Below are 22,211 nucleotides of genomic sequence, written 5' to 3' on the forward strand. Positions count from 1 at the left end.
AGCTCCCACGTTATCTAAGTAAACCCAGCTCCCTACGTTATCTTAGTGAAACCCAGCTCCCTATGTTACCTTAGCAGAAACCCAGCTCCCTACTTATCTTAGCAGAAACCCAGGTCCCTAAGTTGTCTTAGTAGAAACCCAGCTGCCTACGTTATCTTGTAGAAACCCACTCCTATGTTATCTTAGTAGAACCCATCTCCCTATGTTATCTTAGTAGAAACCCAGCTCCCTATGTTATCTTAGTAGAAACACAGCTCTACGTTATCTTAGTAGAAACCCAGCTCATGTTACGTTATAAGTTAGCAGAAACCCAGCTCCTACATTATCTTATCTTACGCAGAAACCCAGCTTCCTACATTATCTAAGTAAACCCAGCTCCTACGTTATATTACTAGAAACAGCTGCCTGTTAGTAAGTAAACCCAGCTCCCTACGTTATCTTAGTAGAAACCCAGCTCCATACGTTATCTTAGTAGAAATCCAGCTGCCCTACATTATCTTAGTAGAAATCCAGGTCCTTACGTTGTCTTAGTAGAAACCCAGCTCCATATGTTATCTTAGTAGAAACCCAGGTCCCTATGTTATCTTAGCAGAAACCCTTAGGTCCCCAATATATGTTATCTTAGTCTTAGTAGAAACCCAGCTCCTACCCGATCTTAGTAAACCCAGCTCCTACGTTATCTTAGTAAACCCAGCTCCCGTTATCATTGAACCCAGCTCCTCTTAGTAAACCCAGCTCGACCTTACGTTATAAGCCCAGCTCTACGTTATCAACGTAATCTTAGTAAACCCAGCTCTATGTCATGTTAAGTAGAAACCCAGCCTACGTTATCCTGACTCCTCGTTATCATAGTAGAAACCCAGCTCCTACGTTAAGTAAACCCAGCTCCCTACGTTATCTTGTAGAATCCCAGCTCTACGTTATCTTAGTAAACCCAGCTCCTAATGTTTATCTTAGTGAAACCCAGCACCCTGTGTTATCTTAGTAGCTCCGTACGTTATCAGAAAACTCAGCTCCCTATGTTATTTTGAAACCCAGCTCCTATGTTAAGAAGAAACCCAGCTCCCTAGCTACGTTATTAGCAGAAACCCAGCTGCCTACGTTATCTTAGTAAACCCAGCTCCTTACGTTATCTTAGTAGAAACCCAGCTCCATGTGTTATCTTAGTAAACCCAGCTCCCTAGGTTATCTTTGTAGAAACCCAGCTCCCTACCTTATCTTAGTAAACCTAGCTCCCTTCGTTATCTTTAGTAAACCCAGCTCCTACGTTATCATAGTAGAAACCCAGCTCCCTATGTTATCTTAGTAAACCCAGCTCCTACGTTACTTAGTAAACCCAGCTCCCTTTATCTTCGTTGACTCTACGTTATCTTAGTAAACCCTACTCGTTATCTTAGTAAACCCAGCTCCCTACGTTATTTTAGTAATCCCAGTCCTTACGTTATCTTAGTAATCCCAGCTCCCTACCTTATCTTAGTAAACCCAGCTCCCTACGTTATCTTAGTAAACCCAGCTCCCTCACGTTATCTTAGTAAACCCAGCTCCCGATTGCCATTATCTTAGTAAACCCAGCTCCCTCAGTTATCTTAGTAAACCCAGCTCCCAGTTATCGTTGGCTCCTATGTTAGTAGAAAAGCTCCTAGTTTATCTTATGTTAACCCAGCTCCCTACGTTATCTTAGTAAACCCAGTTCAGCATAAGTCTGTAAACCCAGCTCCCATTGTTATCTTAGTAAACCCAGCTCCCTACGTTATTTTAGAAACCCAGCTCCCTATGTTATCTTAGTAAACCCAGCTCCCCTATGTTATCTAAAGAAACCCAGCTCCCTACGTTATCTTAGTAGAAACCCAGCTCCCTACGTTATCTTTGTAGAAACCCAGCTCCGTACGTTATCTTAGTAGAAACTCAGCTCCTACGTTATCTTCGTAAACCCAGCTCCCTACGTTATCTTAGTAAACCCAGCTCCATATGTTATTTTGGTAAACTCCAGCTCCTAGGTTATCGTTATCCTTATTATCTTAGAAACCCAGCTCCATACGTTATCTTAGTAAACCCAGCTCCCTACGTTATCTTAGTAGAAACCCAGCTCCACGTTATGTTGTCTTAGTTAGTAGTAAACCTACGTTATCAGTAGAAACCCAGCTCCGTCGTTATCTTGGTAGAAACTAGGTTATATCTAGAGCCCAGCTCCTATGTTAGTAAAAACCCAGCTCCCTCTGTGTTGTCTTAGTAGAAGCCCAGCTCCGTACGTTTATCTTGGTGCAGCTCCTCGTATCTTATCAAACCCTACGTTAAGTAAACCCAGCTCCCTACGTTATCTTAGTAGAAACCCAGCTCCCTACGTTATCTTGAACTCAGCTCCTACGTTATCTTAGTAGTAACCCAGCTCCCTACGTTATCTTAGTATAAACCCAGCTATCCTATGTTATCTTAGTAAAACCCAGCTCCCTACTTTATCTTAGTAAACCCAGCTCCCTACGTTATCTTAGCAGAAACCCAGCCCCTACGTTATCTTAGTAAACCCAGCTCCCTACCTTATCTTAGTAAACCCAGCTCCCTAGTTATCTTAGTAAACCCAGCTCCCTACGTTATCTTAGTAGAAACCCAGCTCCTACGTTATCTTAGTAGAAACACAGCTGCCTACGTTATCTTAGTAGAAACCTCAGCTCCCTACGTTATCTTAGAAACCCAGCTCCCTATGTTATCTTAGTAAGAAACCCAGCTCCCCATTATCTAAGTAACCCAGCTCCCTACGTTATCTTAGTAGAAACCCAGCTCCCAACGTTATCTTAGTAGAAACCCAGTCCGTACGTTATCTTAGTAGAAACCAAGCTCCCCTACGTTATCTTAGTAGAAACCCAGCTCCCTCCCGTTATCATAGTAGAAACCCAGCTCCCTACGTTATCTTAGTAAACCCAGCTCCCTACGTTATCTTAGTAAACCCAGCTCCCTATGTTATCTTAGCAGAAACCCAGCTCCCCACGTTATCTTAGTAGAAACCCAGCTCCCTACATTATCTTAGTGAACCCAGCTCCCTCCACGTTTATCTTCGTAAACCCAGCTCCCGACTTTATCTTAGTAAACCCAGCTCCTACGTTATTTTAGTAATCCCAGCTCCCTACGTTATCTTAGTAATCCCAGCTCCCTACGTTATCTTAGTAAACCCAGCTCCCTACCTTATCTTAGTAAACCCAGCTCCCTACGTTATCTTCGTAAACCCAGCTCCCGACATTATCTTAGTAAACCCAGCTCCCCTCAGTTATCTTAGTAAACCCAGCTCCCTACGTTATATTAGTAGAAACCCAGCTGCCTACGTTATCTTAGTAAACCCAGCTCCCTACGTTATCTTAGTAAACCCAGTTCCCGACATAATCTTAGTAAACCCAGCTCCCTATGTTATCTAAGTAAACCCAGCTCCCTACGTTATCTAAGTAAACCCAGCTCCCTATGTTATCTTAGTAAACCCAGCTCCCTATGTTATGTAAGTAGAAACCCAGCTCCCTATGTTATCTTAGTAGAAACCCAGCTCCCTATGTTATCTTTTAGAAACCCAGCTCCATATGTTATGTAGAAACCCAGCTCCTAAGTTATCTTAGTAAACCCAGCTCCCTACCCATCCTATCTTAGTAAACCCAGCTCCCTATGTTATCTTAGTAAACCCAGCTCCCTACGTTACCCAGCTTAGTTATCTAGAAACCCAGCTCCCCTACGTTATCTTAGTAAACCCAGCTCCCTACGTTATATTAGTAGAAACCCAGCTGCCTACGTTATCTTAGTAAACCCAGCTCCCTACGTTATCTTAGTAAACCCATATTATCTTAGTAAAACCCAGCTCCTCCTACGTTATCTTAGTAGAAACTCAGCTCCTTATATGTTATCTAGTAGAAACCCAGCTCCCTAGGTTATCTTTGTAGAAACTCAGCTCCTTATTATCTTAGAAACCCAGCTCCATATGTTATCTTAGTAAACCCTAGTTATCTTCAATAAACCCAGCTCCCTGTATCTTAGGCTCATATGACTTAGTAAACCCAGCTCATGTTATCTTAGTACCACGTTATCTTAGTAAACCCAGCTCCCCTTAAGTTATCTTAGTAAACCCAAATCTTAGAAAACCCAGCTCCCTTAAGTGTTATAGAAACCCAGCTATCTTAGTAGAAACCCAGCTCCTTAGGTTATCTTAGTAAACCCAGCTCTTAGTAAAAACCCAGCTCCACATTATCTTAGTAGAAAAAGTTATCTTAGTAAACCCAGCTCAGTTATCTTAGTAAACCCAGCTCCTACGTTATCTTAGTAGAAACCCAGCTCCCTATATAATCTTAGTAAACCCAGCTATTATAGAACCCAGCTCCCTACGTTATCTTAGTAGAAACCCAGCTCCCTGCGCATCTTATCTTAGTAAACCCAGCTCCCTATGTTATCGTTTTAGTAGAAACCCAGCTCCCTACGTTATCTTAGTAGAAACCCAGCTCCCTCACGTTATCTTAGTAGAAACCCAGCTCCAGCTATGTTATCTTAGTAGAAACCCAGCTCCCTACGTTATCTTTGTAGTAACCCAGCTCCCTACGTTATCTTAGTAGAAATACGTTATCTTAGTAGAACCCAGTTATCTATAGCTCCCTACGTTATCATAGTAGAAAAGCTCCTACCTTATCTTAGTAAACCCAGCTCCTTCGTTATCTTAGCAAACCCAGCTCCCTAAGTTATCTTAGCAGAAACCCAGCTCCCTACGTTATCTTAGTAAAACCCAGCTCCCATTATCTTAGTGAACCCAGTTATCTTCGTAAACCCAGTAAACTCCCTACGTTATCTTAGTAACCCAGCTCCCTACGTTATCTTAGTAAACCCAGCTCCTATGTTATCTTAGTAAACCCAGCTCCCCGTTATCTTAGTAAACCCAGCTCCCTACGTTATCTTAGTAAACCCAGCTCCCTATGTTATCTTAGTAAACCCAGCTCCATAGTTGTCTTAGTAGAAACCCAGCTGCCTAGGTTATCTTAGTAAACCCATCTTAGTAGAAAGCTCAGTAGAAACCCAGCTCCCTATGTTATCTTAGTAAACCCAGCTCCCTATGTTATCTTAGTAACCCAGCTCCCTACGTTATATAAAAGCCAGAAACCCAGCTCCTACGTTATCTTAGTAAACCCAGCTCCCTACATTATCTTAGCAGAAACCCAGCTCCCTTAGTAAACCCAGCTCTTCTACGTTATCTTAGTAAACCCAGCTCCTATGTTATCTTAGTAGAAACCCAGCTCCCTACGTTATCTTAGTAGAAACCCAGCTCCTACGTTATCTTAGTAGAAACCCAGCTCCCTACGTTATCTTAGTAGAAACCCAGCTCCCTACGTTATCTTAGTAAACCCAGCTCCATACGTTATCTTAGTAGAAACCCAGCTCCTACGTTATCTTAGTAGAAACCCAGCTCCTTATGTTATCTTAGTAAACCCAGCTCCCTAGTTATCTTAGTAAACCCAGCTCCTACGTTATCTCTTAGAAACCCAGCTCCCTACCTTATCTTATCTAGACATAATCTTAGTAAACCCAGCTCCCTACGTTATCTTAGTAAACCCAGCTCCCCTACATTATCTTAGTGAACCCAGCTCCCTACTTTATCTTCGTGAACCCAGCTCCCTACTTTATCTTAGTAAACCCAGCTCCCTACTTTATCTTAGTAAACCCAGCTCCCTACGTTATTTTAGTAATCCCAGCTCCCTACGTTATCTTAGTAAACCCAGCTCCCTACCTTATCTTAGTAAACCCAGCTCCCTACGTTATCTTCGTAAACCCAGCTCCCGACATTATCTTAGTAAACCCAGCTCCCTCAGTTATCTTAGTAAACCCAGCTCCCTACGTTATATTAGTAGAAACCCAGCTGCCTACGTTATCTTAGTAAACCCAGCTCCCTACGTTATCTTAGTAAACCCAGCTCCCGACATAATCTTAGTAAACCCAGCTCCCTATGTTATCTAAGTAAACCCAGCTCCCTACGTTATCTAAGTAAACCCAGCTCCCTATGTTATCTTAGTAAACCCAGCTCCCTATGTTATGTAAGTAGAAGCCAGCTCCCTATGTTATCTTAGTAGAAACGCAGCTCCCTATGTTATCTTTGTAGAAACCCAGCTCCATATGTTATCGTAGTAGAAACCCAGCTCCCTAAGTTATCTTCGTAAACCCAGCTCCCTACATTATCTTAGTAAACCCAGCTCCCTACGTTATTTTAGTAAACCCAGCTCCTACGTTATATTACTAGAAACCCAGCTGCCTACGTTATCTTAGTAAACCCAGCTCCCTACGTTATATTAGTAGAAACCCAGCTGCCTACGTTATCTTAGTAAACCCAGCTCCCTACGTTATATTAGTAGAAACCCAGCTGCCTACGTTATCTTAGAAAACCCAGCTCCTACGTTGTCTTAGTAGAAACCCCAGCTCCATATGTTATCTTAGTAGAAACCCAGCTCCCTAGGTTATCTTTTAGAAATCCAGCTCCTTAGGTTATCTTAGTAAACCCAGCTCCATATGTTATCTTAGTAAACCCAGCTCCCTACGTTATCTTAGTAAACCCAGCTCCCTACCTTATCTTAGTAAACCCAGCTCCCTAAGTTATCTTAGTAAACCCAGCTCCCTACGTTATCTTAGTAAACCCAGCTCCCTACGTTATCTTAGTAAACCCAGCTCCCTACCTTATCTTAGTAAACCCAGCTCCCTAAGTTATCTTAGTAAACCCAGCTCCCTACGTTATCTTAGTAAACCCAGCTCCCTATGTCATCTAAGTAGAAACCCAGCTCCCTACGTTATCTTAGTAGAAACCCAGCTCCCTATGTTATCTTAGAAAACCCAGCTCCCTAAGTTATCTTAGTAAACCCAGCTCCCTACGTTATCTTAGTAGAAACCCATACATTATCTAAGTAAACCCAGCTCCTACGTTATCTTAGTAGTAACCCAGCTCCCTACGTTATCATAGTAGAAACCCAGCTCCCTATGTTATCTTAGTAAACCCAGCTCCCTAGTTATCTTAGTAAACCCAGCCCCTACGTTATCTTAGCAGAAACCCAGCTCCCTACGTTATCTTAGTAAACCCAGCTCCCTACGTTATCTTAGTAAACCCAGCCCACGTTATCTTAGTAGAAACCCAGCTCCGTACGTTATCTTAGTAGAAACTCAGCTCTGTACGTTATCTTAGTAGAAACCCAGCTCCCTACGTTATCTTAGTAACCCAGCTCCGTACGTTATCTTAGTAGAAACCCAGCTCCGTACGTGATCTTAGTAGAAACTCAGCTCCGTACGTTATCTTAGTAGAAACTCAGCTCCCTACTTTATTTTAGAAATCCAGCTCCCTATGTTATCTTCGTAGAAACCCAGCTCCCTACGTTATCTAAGAAACCCAGCTCCCTACGTTATCTTAGTAGAAACCCAGCTCCCAACCTTATCTTAGTAAACCCAGCTCCCTTCGTTATCTTAGTAAACCCAGCTCCCTACGTTATCTTAGCAGAAACCCAGCTCCCTACGTTATCTAAGAAACCCAGCTCCCTACATTATCTTAGTGAACCCAGCTCCCTACTTTATCTTCGTAAACCCAGCTCCCTACTTTATCTTAGTAAACCCAGCTCCTACGTTATTTTAGTAATCCCAGCTCCCTACGTTATCTTAGTAAACCCAGCTCCCTACCTTATCTTAGTAAACCCAGCTCCCTACGTTATCTTAGTAAACCCAGCTCCCGACATTATCTTAGTAAACCCAGCTCCCTCAGTTATCTTAGTAAACCCAGCTCCCTACGTTATATTAGTAGAAACCCAGCTGCCACGTTATCTTAGTAAACCCAGCTCCTACGTTATCTTAGTAAATCTCCTGACATAATCTTAGTAAACCCAGCTCCCTATGTTATCTAAGTAAACCCAGCTCCCTACGTTATCTAAGTAAACCCAGCTCCCTATGTTATCTTAGTAAACCCAGCTCCCTATGTTATGTAAGTAGAAACCCAGCTCCCTATGTTATCTTAGTAGAAACGCAGCTCCCTATGTTATCTTTGTAGAAACCCAGCTCCATATGTTATCGTAGTAGAAACCCAGCTCCTAAGTTATCTCGTAAACCCAGCTCCTACATTATCTTAGTAAACCCAGCTCCCTACGTTATCTTAGTAAACCCAGCTCCCTACGTTATATTACTAGAAACCCAGCTGCCTACGTTATCTTAGTAAACCCAGCTCCCTACGTTATATTAGTAGAAACCCAGCTGCCTACGTTATCTTAGTAAACCCAGCTCCCTACGTTATATTAGTAGAAACCCAGCTGCCTACGTTATCTTAGAAAACCCAGCTCCTTACTAGAAACCCATCCATATGTTATCTTAGTAGAAACCCAGCTCCCTAGGTTATCTTTGTAGAAATCCAGCTCCTTAGGTTATCTTAGTAAACCCAGCTCCATACGTTATCTTAGTAAACCCAGCTCCCTACTTTATATTAGTAAACCCAGCTCCCTACCTTATCTTAATAAACCCAGCTCCCTAAATTATCTTAGTAAACCCAGCTCCCTACGTTATCTTAGTGAACCCAGCTCCCTACGTTATCTTAGTAAACCCAGCTCCCGACATAATCTTAGTAAACCCAGCTCCCTACGTTATCTAAGTAAACCCAGCTCCCTACGTTATCTAAGTAAACCCAGCTCCCTACGTTATCTTAGTAAACCCAGCTCCCTATGTCATCTTAGTAAACCCAGCTCCCTACGTTATCTTTAGAAACGCAGCTCCCTACGTTATCATAGTAGAAACCCAGCTCCCTACGTTATCTTAGTAGAAACCCAACTCCCTACGTTATCTTAGCAGAACCCAGCTCCTACGTTATCTTAGTAGAAACCCAGCTCCCTGTGTTATCTTAGTAGAAACCCAGCACCCTGTGTTATCTTAGTAGAAACCCAGCTCCCTACGTTATCTTAGTAGAAACTCAGCTCCCTACTTTATTTTTAACCCAGCTCCCTATGTTAACTTAGTAAACCCAGCTCCTACGTTATCTTAGTAACCCAGCTCCTACGTTATCTTAGTAGAAACCCAGCTCCCAACGTTATCTTAGTAGAAACCCAGCTCCCTACGTTATCATAGTAGAAACCCAGCTCCCTACGTTATCTTAGTAAACCCAGCTCCTACGTTATCTTAGTAGAAACCCAGCTCCCTACCTTATCTTAGTAAACCCAGCTCCCTTCGTTATCTTAGTAAACCCAGCTCCCTAGTTATCTTAGCAAACCCAGCTCCCTACGTTATCTTAGTAAACCCAGCTCCCTACATTATCTTAGTGAAAGCTCCCTACTTTATCTAAACCCAGCTCCCTACGTTATCTTAGTAAACCCAGCTCCTACGTTATCTTAGTAAACCCAGCTCCCTACGTTATTTTAGTAATCCCAGCTCCCTACGTTATCTTAGTAAACCCAGCTCCCTACCTTATCTTAGTAAACCCAGCTCCCTACGTTATCTTCGTAAACCCAGCTCCCTCAGTTATCTTAGTAAACCCAGCTCCCTACGTTATATTAGTAGAAACCCAGCTGCCTACGTTATCTTAGTAAACCCAGCTCCTACGTTATCTTAGTAAACCCAGCTCGACATAATCTTAGTAAACCCAGCTCCCTATGTTATCTAAGAAACCCAGCTCCCTACGTTATCTAAGTAAACCCAGCTCCTATGTTATCTTAGTAAACCCAGCTCCCTATGTTATGTAAGTAGAAACCCAGCTCCCTATGTTATCTTAGTAGAAACCCAGCTCCCTATGTTATCTTTGTAGAAACCCAGCTCCTATGTTATCTTAGTAAACCCAGCTCCCTACGTTATCTTCGTAAACCCAGCTCCCTACGTTATCTAAGTAAACCCAGCTCCCTACGTTATCTTAGTAAACCCAGCTCCCTATGTTATGTAAGAAGAAACCCAGCTCCCTCAGTTATCTTAGTAAACCCAGCTCCTACGTTATCTTAGTAAACCCAGCTCCCTACGTTATCTTAGTAGAAACCCAGCTGCCTACGTTATCTTAGTAAACCCAGCTCCCTACGTTGTCCTAGTAGAAACCCAGCTCCTTATGTTATCTTAGTAGAAACCCAGCTCCATATGTTATCTTAGTAGAAACCCAGCTCCCTAGGTTATCTTAGTAAACCCAGCTCCCTAGGTTATCTTAGTAAACCCAGCTCCCTATGTTATCTTAGTAAACCCAGCTCCCTAGTTATCTTAGTAAACCCAGCTCCTAAGTTATCTTAGTAAACCCAGCTCCTACGTTATCTTAGTAAACCCAGCTCCCTACGTTATCTTAGTCTTAGTAATCTTAGAAACCCAGCTCCCTACGTTATCTCAGCCTAAGTTATCTTAGTTATCTTAGAAACCCAGCTCCCTACGTTATCTTAGTAAACCCAGCTCCCTATGTTATCTTAGTAGAAACCCAGCTCCCTACGTTATCTTAGTAGAAACCCAGCCCCTACGTTATCTTAGTAAACCCAGCTCCCTACGTTATCTTAGTAGAAACCCAGCTCCCTACGTTATCTTAGTAGAAACCCAGCTCCCTACGTTATCTTAGTAGAAACCCAGCTCCTACGTTATCTTAGTAAACCCAGCTCCCTGTGTTATCTTAGTAGAAACCCAGCTCCCTAAGTTATCTTGTAAACCCATACGTTATCTTAGTAGAAACCCAGCTCCCTACGTTATCTTAGTAGAAACCCAGCTCCCTACGTTATCTTAGCAGAAACCCAGCTCCCTACGTTATCTTAGTAGAAACCCAGCTCCCTATGTTATCTAGCAAACCCAGCTCCCTATGTTAAGCAGAAACCCAGCTCCCTATGTTATCTTAGTAGAAACCCAGCTCCCTACGTTATCTTAGTAGAAACCCAGCTCCCTATGTTATCTTAGTAGAAACCCAGCTCCCTACGTTATCTTAGTAGAAACCCAGCTCCCGTTATCTTAGTAGAAACCCAGCTCCCCCTATATTATCGTTAGTAGAAACCCAGCTCCCTACGTTATCTTAGTAGAAAACTCCCAGTTATCTTAGCAGAAACCCAGGTCCCTAAGTTATCTTAGTAGAAACCCAGCTCCCTACGTTATCTTAGCAGAAACCCAGCTCCCTATGTTATCTTAGTAGAAACCCAGCTCCCTACGTTATCTTAGTAAACCCAGCTCCCTACGTTATCTTAGTAAACCCAGCTCCCTACGTTATCTTAGCAGAAACCCAGCTCCTACGTTATCTAAGTTAGTTATCTTAGAAACCCAGCTCCCTACATTATCTTAGTAGAAACCCAGCTCTATGTTATGTAAGTAGAAACCCAGCTCCCTATGTTATCTTAGTAGAAACCAGCTCCCTATGTTATCTTAGTAGAAACCCAGCTCCCTATGTTATCGTAGTAGAAATCCAGCTCCCTATGTTATCCGTTATCTTAGTAAACCCAGCTCCCTACGTTATCTTAGTAAACCCAGCTCCCTACGTTATCTTAGTAGAAACCCAGCTCCCTACGTTATCTTAGTAGAAACCCAGCTCCCTACGTTATCTTAGTAGAAACCCAGCTCCCTACGTTATCTTAGTAGAAACCCAGCTCCCGTTATCTTAGTAGAAACCCAGCTCCCTATGTTATTAGTAGAAACCCAGCTCCCTACGTTATCTTAGTAGAAACCCAGCTCCCTACGTTATCTTAGCAGAAACCCAGCTCCCTATGTTATCTTAGTAGAAACCCAGCTCCCTAGGTTATCTTAGCAGAAATCCAGCTCCCTAGGTTATCTTAGTAAACCCAGCTCCATATGTTATCTTAGTAAACCCAGCTCCCTATGTTATCTTAGTAGAAACCCAGCTCCCTATGTTATCTTATCTTAGTAGAAACCCAGCTCCCTACGTTATCTTAGTAGAAACCCAGCTCCCTACGTTATCTTAGTAGAAAACCCAGCTCCCTACGTTATCTTAGTAAACCCAGCTCCCGACATATCTTAGTAGAAACCCAGCTCCCTACGTTATCTTAGTAGAAACCCAGCTCCAGTTATCTTAGCAGAAACCCAGCTCCCTACGTTATCTTATGTCATCTAAGAAACCCAGCTCCCTATGTTATCTTAGTAGAAACCCAACTCCCTACGTTATCTTAGTAGAAACCCAGCTCCCTACATTATCTTAGTATAAACCCAGCTCCCTACGTTATCTTAGCAGAATCCCAGCTCCCTACGTTATCTTAGTAGAAACCCAGCTCCCTGTGTTATCTTAGTAGGAACCCAGCTCCCTGTGTTATCTTAGTAGAAACCCAGCTCCCTACGTTATCTTAGTAGAAACCCAGCTCCCTACGTTATTTTAGAAACCCAGCTCCCTACGTTATCTTAGTAGAAACCCAGCTCCCTACGTTATCTTAGTAAACCCAGCTCCCTCTTAGTAGAAACCCAGCTCCCTACGTTATCTTAGTAGAAACCCAGCTCCCTACGTTATCTTAGTAGAAACCCAGCTCCCTACGTTATCTTAGTAAACCCAGCTCCCTATCGTTATCTTAGTAAACCCAGCTCCCTACGTTATCTTAGTAAAAACGTTATCTTAGTAAACCCAGCTCCCTACGTTATCTTAGTAGAAACCCAGCTCCCTACAGTTATCTTAGTAAACCCAGCTCCCTACGTTATCTTAGTAAACCCAGCTCCCTATGTTATCTTAGTAAACCCAGCTCCCTACGTTATCTTAGTTATCTTAGTAAACCCAGCTCCCTACGTTATCTTAGTAAACCCAGCTCCCTACGTTATCTTAGTTATCGTTATCTTAGTAAACCCAGAATCTTAGTAAACCCAGCTCCTACGTTATCTTAGTAAACCCAGCTCCCTCAGTTATCTTAGTAAACCCAGCTCCCTACGTTATCTTAGTAGAAACCCAGCTCCCTACGTTATCTTAGTAGAAACCCAGCTCCCTACGTTATCTTAGTAAACCCAGCTCCTACGTTATCTTAGTAAACCCAGCTCCCTATGTTATCTTAGTAGAAACCCAGCTCCTACGTTATCTAGTAAACCCAGCTCCCTATGTTATCTTAGTAGAAACCCAGCTCCCTATGTTATGTAAGTAGAAACCCAGCTCCCTATGTTATCTTAGTAGAAACCCAGCTCCCTATGTTATCTTAGTAGAAACCCAGCTCCATATGTTATCTAGTAGAAACCCAGCTCCCTAAGTTATCTTAGTAAACCCAGCTCCCTACGTTATCTTAGTAAACCCAGCTCCCTACTTTATTTTAGTAAACCCAGCTCCTACGTTATCTTAGTAAACCCAGCTCCTACGTTTATATTAGTAGAAACCCAGCTCCCCACGTTATCTTAGTAAACCCAGCTCCCTACGTTATCTTAGTAGAAACCCAGCTCCCTACGTTATCTTAGTAGAAACCCAGCTCCCTACGTTATCTTAGTAGAAACCCAGCTCCCCGTTATCTTAGTAAAACCCAGTTATCTTAGCAGAAACCCAGCTCCCTATGTTATCTTAGTAGAAACCCAGCTCCCTACGTTATCTTAGTAGAAACCCAGCTCCCTACGTTATCTTAGTAAACCCAGCTCCCTATATTATCTAGTAGAAACCCAGCTCCCTACGTTATCTTAGTAGAAACCCAGCTCCGTACGTTATCTTAGTAGAAACTCAGCTCCCTACTTTATTTTAGAAATCCAGCTCCCTATGTTATCTTAGTAGAAACCCAGCTCCCAACCGTATCTTAGTAAACCCAGCTCCCTTCGTTATCTTAGTAAACCCAGCTCCCTACGTTATCTTAGCAGAAACCCAGCTCCCTACGTTATCTTAGTAGAAACCCAGCTCCCTACATTATCTTAGTAGAAACCCAGCTCCCTACGTTATCTTAGCAGAAACCCAGCTCCCCATGTTATCTTAGTAGAAACCCAGCTCCCTACGTTATCTTAGTAGAAACCCAGCTCCCTACGTTATCTTAGTATAAACCCAGCTCCCCATGTTATCTTAGTAGAAACCCAGCTCCCTACGTTATCTTAGTAGAAACCCAAGCTCCCTACGTTATCTTAGTAGAAACCCAGCTCCCTACGTTATCTTAGCAGAAACCCAGCTCCCCATGTTATCTTAGTAGAAACCCAGCTCCCTACGTTATCTTAGTAGAAACCCAGCTCCCTACGTTATCTTAGTAGAAACCCAGCTCCTACGTTATCTTAGCAGAAACCCAGCTCCCATGTTATCTTAGTAGAAACCCAGCTCCCTACGTTATCTTATCAACTCCCTACGTTATCTTAGAAACCCAGCTCCCTACGTTATCTTAGTAGAAACCCAGCTCCCCATGTTATCTTAGTAGCAAAACCCAGCTCCCTACGTTATCTTAGCAGAAACCCAGCTCCCTACGTTATCTTAGTAGAAACCCAGCAAACCCAGCTCCCTACGTTATCTTAGTAGAAACCCAGCACCCTGTGTTATCTTAGTATAAACCCAGCTCCCTACGTTATCTTAGTAGAAACCCAGCTCCCTATGTTATCTTAGTAGAAACCCAGCACCCTGTGTTATCTTAGTAGAAACCCAGCTCCCTACATTATCTTAGTAGAAACCCAGCTCCCTACATTATCTTAGTAGAAACCCAGCTCCCTACGTTATCTTAGTAGAAACCCAGCTCCCTAGTTATCTTAGTAAACCCAGCTCCCTACATTATCTTAGTATAAACCCAGCTCCCTACGTTATCTTAGCAGAAACCCAACGTTATCCCAGCTCCCTACGTTATCTTAGTAGAAACCCAGCTCCCTACATTATCTTAGTATAAACCCAGCTCCCTACGTTATCTTAGTAGAAACCCAGCTCCCTACATTATCTTAGTAGAAACCCAGCTCCCTACGTTATCTTAGTAGAAACCCAGCTCCCTACATTATCTTAGTATAAACCCAGCTCCCTACGTTATCTTAGTAGAAACCCAGCTCCCTACGTTATCTTAGTAGAAACCCAGCTCCCTACGTTATCTTAGTATAAACCCAGCTCCCTACTTTATCTGAGCAAACCAGGCCCTACGTTATCTTAGTATAAACCCAGCTCCCTACATTATCTTAGTAGAAACCCAGCTCCTACGTTATCTTAGTATAAACCCAGCTCCCTACATTATCTTAGTATAAACCCAGCTCCCTACGTTATCTTAGCAGGAACTCAGCCCTACATTATCTTAGTATAAACCCAGCTCCCTACATTATCTTAGTAGAAACCCAGCTCCCTATGTTATCTTAGTAGAAACCCAGCACCCTGTGTTATCTTAGTAGAAACCCATTATCTTAGCAGAAACCCAGCTCCCTACGTTATCTTAGTTATCGTTATCTTAGTAGAAACCCAGCACCCTACATTATCTTAGTATAAACCCAGCTCCCTACGTTATCTTAGCAGGAACTCAGGCCCTAAGACCATATTAAACATCACACAAACATTTGCTATTTTATTTTTTATTACCAAAAGCGTTTTCCAGTTGCTTTCACATGATGGGAATGTTGTAGTCCTGCATGGGAGGGTTCATATACTGTGTGTTGCTAACATCCCTGGCATTCCAGCAAGAGGTCCATGTAGGCACCAGTCACCAGGCTGTCATCCCCGACACCGAGCTCCTTCATCAGGCTGCGAGCAATCGCCTCCCCCTCCTCAGGCCTCTGGTCCTCCCTCAACACCACCTACACACACAGTTTCATAAAAACAGCTTTTTAAACAAGATCTAGAAACACAGACACACCCCAACCTCTAGATCTATGTAGTGTCTAGTGTCCCAGCCAGGTGAACCTACCTCTAGATCTATGTAGTGTCTAGTGTCCCAGCCAGGTGAACCTACCTCTAGATCTATGTAGTGTCTAGTGTCCCAGCCAGGTGAACCTACCTCTAGATCTATGTAGTGTCCCAGCCAGGTGAACCTACCACTAGATCTATGTAGTGTCTAGTGTCCCAGCCAGGTGAACCTACCTCTAGATCTATGTAGTGTCCCAGCCAGGTGAACCTACCTCTAGATCTATGTAGTGTCCAGTGTCCCAGCCAGGTGAACCTACCTCTAGATCTATGTAGTGTCCAGTGTCCCAGCCAGGTGAACCTACCTCTAGATCTATGTAGTGTCTAGTGTCCCAGCCAGGTACCTCTAGATCTATGTAGTGTCTAGTGTCCCAGCCAGGTGAACCTACCTCTAGATCTATGTAGTGTCCAGTGTCCCAGCCAGGTGAACCTACCTCTAGATCGATGTAGTGTCTAGTGTCCCAGCCAGGTGAACCTACCTCTAGATCGATGTAGTGTCCCAGCCAGGTGAACCTACCTCTAGATCTATGTAGTGTCCAGTGTCCCAGCCAGGTGAACCTACCTCTAGATCTATGTAGTGTCCCAGCCAGGTGAACCTACCTCTAGATCTATGTAGTGTCTAGTGTCCCAGTCAGGTGAACCTACCTCTAGATCTATGTAGTGTCCCAGCCAGGTGAACCTACCTCTAGATCTATGTAGTGTCTAGTGTCCCAGTCAGGTGAACCTACCTCTAGATCTATGTAGTGTCTAGTGTCCCAGCCAGGTACCTCTAGATCTATGTAGTGTCCCAGCCAGGTGAACCTACCTCTAGATCTATGTAGTGTCTAGTGTCCCAGCCAGGTGAACCTACCTCTAGATCTATGTAGTGTCCCAGCCAGGTGAACCTACCTCTAGATCTATGTAGTGTCCCAGCCAGGTGAACCTACCTCTAGATCTATGTAGTGTCTAGTGTCCCAGTCAGGTGAACCTACCTCTAGATCTATGTAGTGTCTAGTGTCCCATCAGGTAAACCTACCTCTAGATCTATGTAGTGTCCCAGCCAGGTAAACCTACCTCTAGATCTATGTAGTGTCCCAGCCAGGTGAACCTACCTCTAGATCTATGTAGTGTCCCAGCTAGGTGAACCTACCTCTAGATATATGTAGTGTCCCAGCCAGGTGAACCTACCTCTAGATCTATGTAGTGTCTAGTGTCCCAGCCAGGTGAACCTACCTCTAGATCTATGTAGTGTCTAGTGTCCCAGCCAGTTGAACCTACCTCTAGATCTATGTAGTGTCTAGTGTCCCAGCCAGTGAACCTACCTCTAGATCTATGTAGTGTCTAGTGTCCCAGTCAGGTGAACCTACGTCTAGATCGATGTAGTGTCTAGTGTCCCAGCCAGGTGAACCTACCTCTAGATCGATGTAGTGTCCCAGCCAGGTGAACCTACCTCTAGATCTATGTAGTGTCCAGTGTCCCAGCCAGGTGAACCTACCTCTAGATCTATGTAGTGTCTAGTGTCCCAGCCAGGTGAACCAACCTCTAGATCTATGTAGTGTCCCAGCCAGGTGAACCTACCTCTAGATCTATGTAGTGTCCCAGCCAGGTGAACCTACCTCTAGATCTATGTAGTGTCTAGTGTCCCAGTCAGGTGAACCTACCTCTAGATCTATGTAGTGTCCCAGCCAGGTGAACCTACCTCTAGATCTATGTAGTGTCTAGTGTCCCAGTCAGGTGAACCTACCTCTAGATCTATGTAGTGTCTAGTGTCCCAGCCAGGTACCTCTAGATCTATGTAGTGTCTAGTGTCCCAGCCAGGTGAACCTACCTCTAGATCTATGTAGTGTCCCAGCCAGGTGAACCTACCTCTAGATCTATGTAGTGTCCAGTGTCCCAGCCAGGTGAACCTACCTCTAGATCGATGTAGTGTCTAGTGTCCCAGCCAGGTGAACCTACCTCTAGATCTATGTAGTGTCCCAGCCAGGTGAACCTACCTCTAGATCTATGTAGTGTCCAGTGTCCCAGCCAGGTGAACCTACCTCTAGATCTATGTAGTGTCCCAGCCAGGTGAACCTACCTCTAGATCTATGTAGTGTCTAGTGTCCCAGTCAGGTGAACCTACCTCTAGATCTATGTAGTGTCCCAGCCAGGTGAACCTACCTCTAGATCTATGTAGTGTCTAGTGTCCCAGTCAGGTGAACCTACCTCTAGATCTATGTAGTGTCTAGTGTCCCAGCCAGGTACCTCTAGATCTATGTAGTGTCTAGTGTCCCAGTCAGGTGAACCTACCTCTAGATCTATGTAGTGTCTAGTGTCCCAGCCAGGTACCTCTAGATCTATGTAGTGTCCCAGCCAGGTGAACCTACCTCTAGATCTATGTAGTGTCTAGTGTCCCAGCCAGGTGAACCTACCTCTAGATCTATGTAGTGTCCCAGCCAGGTGAACCTACCTCTAGATCTATGTAGTGTCCCAGCCAGGTGAACCTACCTCTAGATCTATGTAGTGTCTAGTGTCCCAGTCAGGTGAACCTACCTCTAGATCTATGTAGTGTCTAGTGTCCCAGTCAGGTGAACCTACCTCTAGATCTATGTAGTGTCTAGTGTCCCAGCCAGGTACCTCTAGATCTATGTAGTGTCCCAGCCAGGTGAACCTACCTCTAGATCTATGTAGTGTCTAGTGTCCCAGCCAGGTACCTCTAGATCTATGTAGTGTCCCAGCCAGGTGAACCTACCTCTAGATCTATGTAGTGTCTAGTGTCCCATCAGGTAAACCTACCTCTAGATCTATGTAGTGTCCCAGCCAGGTAAACCTACCTCTAGATCTATGTAGTGTCCCAGCCAGGTGAACCTACCTCTAGATCTATGTAGTGTCCCAGCTAGGTGAACCTACCTCTAGATATATGTAGTGTCCCAGCCAGGTGAACCTACCTCTAGATCTATGTAGTGTCTAGTGTCCCAGCCAGGTGAACCTACCTCTAGATCTATGTAGTGTCTAGTGTCCCAGCCAGTTGAACCTACCTCTAGATCTATGTAGTGTCTAGTGTCCCAGCCAGGTGAACCTACCTCTAGATCGATGTAGTGTCTAGTGTCCCAGCCAGGTGAACCTACCTCTAGATCGATGTAGTGTCCCAGCCAGGTGAACCTACCTCTAGATCTATGTAGTGTCCAGTGTCCCAGCCAGGTGAACCTACCTCTAGATCTATGTAGTGTCTAGTGTCCCAGCCAGGTGAACCAACCTCTAGATCTATGTAGTGTCCCAGCCAGGTGAACCTACCTCTAGATCTATGTAGTGTCCCAGCCAGGTGAACCTACCTCTAGATCTATGTAGTGTCTAGTGTCCCAGTCAGGTGAACCTACCTCTAGATCTATGTAGTGTCCCAGCCAGGTGAACCTACCTCTAGATCTATGTAGTGTCTAGTGTCCCAGTCAGGTGAACCTACCTCTAGATCTATGTAGTGTCTAGTGTCCCAGCCAGGTACCTCTAGATCTATGTAGTGTCTAGTGTCCCAGCCAGGTGAACCTACCTCTAGATCTATGTAGTGTCTAGTGTCCCAGCCAGGTGAACCTACCTCTAGATCTATGTAGTGTCTAGTGTCGCAGCCAGGTGAACCTACTCTAGATCGATGTAGTGTCCCAGCCAGGTGAACCTACCTCTAGATCTATGTAGTGTCCCAGCTAGGTGAACCTACTCTAGATATATGTAGTGTCCCAGCCAGGTGAACCTACCTCTAGATCTATGTAGTGTCTAGTGTCCCAGCCAGGTGAACCTACCTCTAGATCTATGTAGTGTCTAGTGTCCCAGCCAGTTGAACCTACCTCTAGATCTATGTAGTGTCTAGTGTCCCAGCCAGGTGAACCTACCTCTAGATCTATGTAGTGTCCAGTGTCCCAGCCAGGTGAACCTACCTCTAGATCGATGTAGTGTCTAGTGTCCCAGCCAGGTGAACCTACCTCTAGATCGATGTAGTGTCCCAGCCAGGTGAACCTACCTCTAGATCTATGTAGTGTCCAGTGTCCCAGCCAGGTGAACCTACCTCTAGATCTATGTAGTGTCTAGTGTCCCAGCCAGGTGAACCAACCTCTAGATCTATGTAGTGTCTAGTGTCCCAGTCAGGTGAACCTACCTCTAGATCTATGTAGTGTCTAGTGTCCCAGCCAGGTACCTCTAGATCGATGTAGTGTCCCAGCCAGGTGAACCTACCTCTAGATCTATGTAGTGTCTAGTGTCCCAGCTAGGTGAACCTACCTCTAGATATATGTAGTGTCCCAGCCAGGTGAACCTACCTCTAGATCTATGTAGTGTCTAGTGTCCCAGCCAGGTGAACCTACCTCTAGATCTATGTAGTGTCCCAGCCAGGTGAACCTACCTCTAGATCTATGTAGTGTCTAGTGTCCCAGCCAGGTGAACCTACCTCTAGATCTATGTAGTGTCTAGTGTCCCAGCCAGGTGAACCTACCTCTAGATCTATGTAGTGTCTAGTGTCCCAGCCAGGTGAACCTACCTCTAGATCTATGTAGTGTCTAGTGTCCCAGCCAGTTGAACCTACCTCTAGATCTATGTAGTGTCTAGTGTCCCAGCCAGGTGAACCTACCTCTAGATCTATGTAGTGTCCAGTGTCCCAGCCAGGTGAACCTACCTCTAGATCGATGTAGTGTCTAGTGTCCCAGCCAGGTGAACCTACCTCTAGATCTATGTAGTGTCCCAGCCAGGTGAACCTACACTCTAGATCTATGTAGTGTCTAGTGTCCCAGTCAGGTGAACCTACCCTCTGATCTATGTAGTGTCTAGTGTCCCAGCCAGGTACCTCTAGATCTATGTAGTGTCTAGTGTCCCAGTCAGGTGAACCTACCTCTAGATCTATGTAGTGTCCCCCAGGTGAACCTACCTCTAGATCTATGTAGTGTCTAGTGTCCCAGTCAGGTGAACCTACCTCTAGATCTATGTAGTGTCTAGTGTCCCAGCCAGGTACCTCTAGATCTATGTAGTGTCTAGTGTCCCAGTCAGGTGAACCTACCTCTAGATCTATGTAGTGTCTAGTGTCCCAGCCAGGTACCTCTAGATCTATGTAGTGTCCCAGCCAGGTGAACCTACCTCTAGATCTATGTAGTGTCCCAGCCAGGTGAACCTACCTCTAGATCTATGTAGTGTCTAGTGTCCCAGTCAGGTGAACCTACCTCTAGATCTATGTAGTGTCTAGTGTCCCAGCCAGGTGAACCTACCTCTAGATCTATGTAGTGTCTAGTGTCCCAGTCAGGTGAACCTACCTCTAGATCTATGTAGTGTCTAGTGTCCCAGCCAGGTGAACCTACCTCTAGATCTATGTAGTGTCCCAGCCAGGTGAACCTACCTCTAGATCTATGTAGTGTCTAACAGGTGAACCTACCTCTAGATCTATGTAGTGTCTAGTGCCAGGTGAACCTACCTCTAGATCTATGTAGTGTCTAGTGTCCCAGCCAGGTGAACCTACCTCTAGATCTATGTAGTGTCTAGTGTCCCAGCCAGGTGAACCTACCTCTAGATCTATGTAGTGTCTAGTGTCCCAGCCAGGTGAACCTACCTCTAGATCTATGTAGTGTCTAGTGTCCCAGCCAGGTGAACCTACCTCTAGATCTATGTAGTGTCTAGTGTCCCAGCCAGGTGAACCTACCTCTAGATCTATGTAGTGATCAGTGTCCCAGCCAGGTGGCCAGGCCTCTAGATCTGTAGTGTCTAGTGTCCCAGCCAGGTGAACCTACTCCTCTAGATCTATGTAGTGTCTAGTGTCGCAGCCAGGTGAACCTACCTCTAGATCGATGTAGTGTCCCAGCCAGGTGAAACCTAGATCTATGTAGTGTCCCAGCTAGTGAACCTACTCTAGATATATGTAGTGTCCCAGCCAGGGGTGAACCTACCTCTAGATCTATGTAGTGTCTAGTGTCCCAGCCAGGTGAACTCTACCTCTAGATCTATGTAGTGTCTAGTGTCCCAGCCAGTTGAACCTACCTCTAGATCTATGTAGTGTCTAGTGTCCCAGCCAGTTGAACTACCTCTAGCTCTATGTAGTGTCTAGTGTCCCAGCCAGGTGAACCTACCTCTAGATCTGTAGTGTCTAGTGTCCCAGCCAGGTGAACCTACCTCTAGATCTATATAGTGTGTAGTGTCCCAGCCAGGTGAACCTACCTCTAGATCTATGTAGTGTCCCAGCCAGGTGAACCTACCTCTAGCTCCATGTAGTGTCCCAGGCCCTCCACTGAGTCCAAGTGAAGCCTCGTCTGACCAACCAGGAACAGCCTCCTCTCCTTCCTCACCTCACCCTTAACCCCTAGAGAATCAGCCAACACACCACACGTCATCACACACACACACACACACACACACACACACACACACACACACACGTTAATATACATCACCTCACCTCGAGCTCACTCTAAACTAGTCACTAATTATTCCCTCAGGGTCTTGTGTGGTAAAGAGAGTAGTGGTGTGGTAGAGAGAGTAGTGGTGTGGTAGAGAGAGTAGTGGTGTGGTAGAGAGAGTAGTGGTGTGG

The 22,211-nt window shown here is 44.7% G+C and overlaps 3 long non-coding RNA genes across 11 annotated transcripts; 1 reads left to right on the forward strand and 2 right to left on the reverse strand.

Annotated features, from left to right (window-relative positions):
* Positions 1 to 15,359: 15,359 nt before the first annotated feature.
* On the reverse strand, positions 15,360 to 22,004 carry LOC127926164 (uncharacterized). Its single transcript, XR_008123496.1, has 2 exons — positions 21,880 to 22,004; positions 15,360 to 15,597 (listed from the first exon to the last, which is right to left on the reverse strand). It is a non-coding gene; the product is annotated as an uncharacterized LOC127926164 (long non-coding RNA).
* Positions 15,610 to 19,688, forward strand: LOC127926166 (uncharacterized). Of its 6 annotated transcripts, none has more exons than XR_008123504.1 (4): positions 15,610 to 16,210; positions 16,544 to 16,664; positions 17,085 to 17,122; positions 19,488 to 19,688. It is a non-coding gene; the product is annotated as an uncharacterized LOC127926166 (long non-coding RNA). The 6 variants fall into 6 exon arrangements; XR_008123506.1 differs by lacking the exon at positions 17,085 to 17,122 and adding an exon at positions 18,780 to 18,817; XR_008123505.1 differs by lacking the exons at positions 16,544 to 16,664; positions 17,085 to 17,122 and adding exons at positions 18,084 to 18,204; positions 18,780 to 18,817.
* On the reverse strand, positions 16,862 to 21,705 carry LOC127926165 (uncharacterized). Of its 4 annotated transcripts, none has more exons than XR_008123500.1 (5): positions 21,620 to 21,705; positions 20,135 to 20,228; positions 19,404 to 19,493; positions 18,606 to 18,695; positions 16,862 to 16,956 (listed from the first exon to the last, which is right to left on the reverse strand). It is a non-coding gene; the product is annotated as an uncharacterized LOC127926165 (long non-coding RNA). The 4 variants fall into 4 exon arrangements; XR_008123499.1 differs by having other exon boundaries at positions 20,180 to 20,273; XR_008123498.1 differs by having other exon boundaries at positions 20,135 to 20,273.
* Positions 22,005 to 22,211: the final 207 nt, after the last annotated feature.

The sequence above is a fragment of the Oncorhynchus keta genome, unplaced genomic scaffold (assembly GCF_023373465.1).
Source record: "Oncorhynchus keta strain PuntledgeMale-10-30-2019 unplaced genomic scaffold, Oket_V2 Un_contig_7044_pilon_pilon, whole genome shotgun sequence".
Lineage (NCBI taxonomy): Eukaryota > Metazoa > Chordata > Actinopteri > Salmoniformes > Salmonidae > Oncorhynchus > Oncorhynchus keta.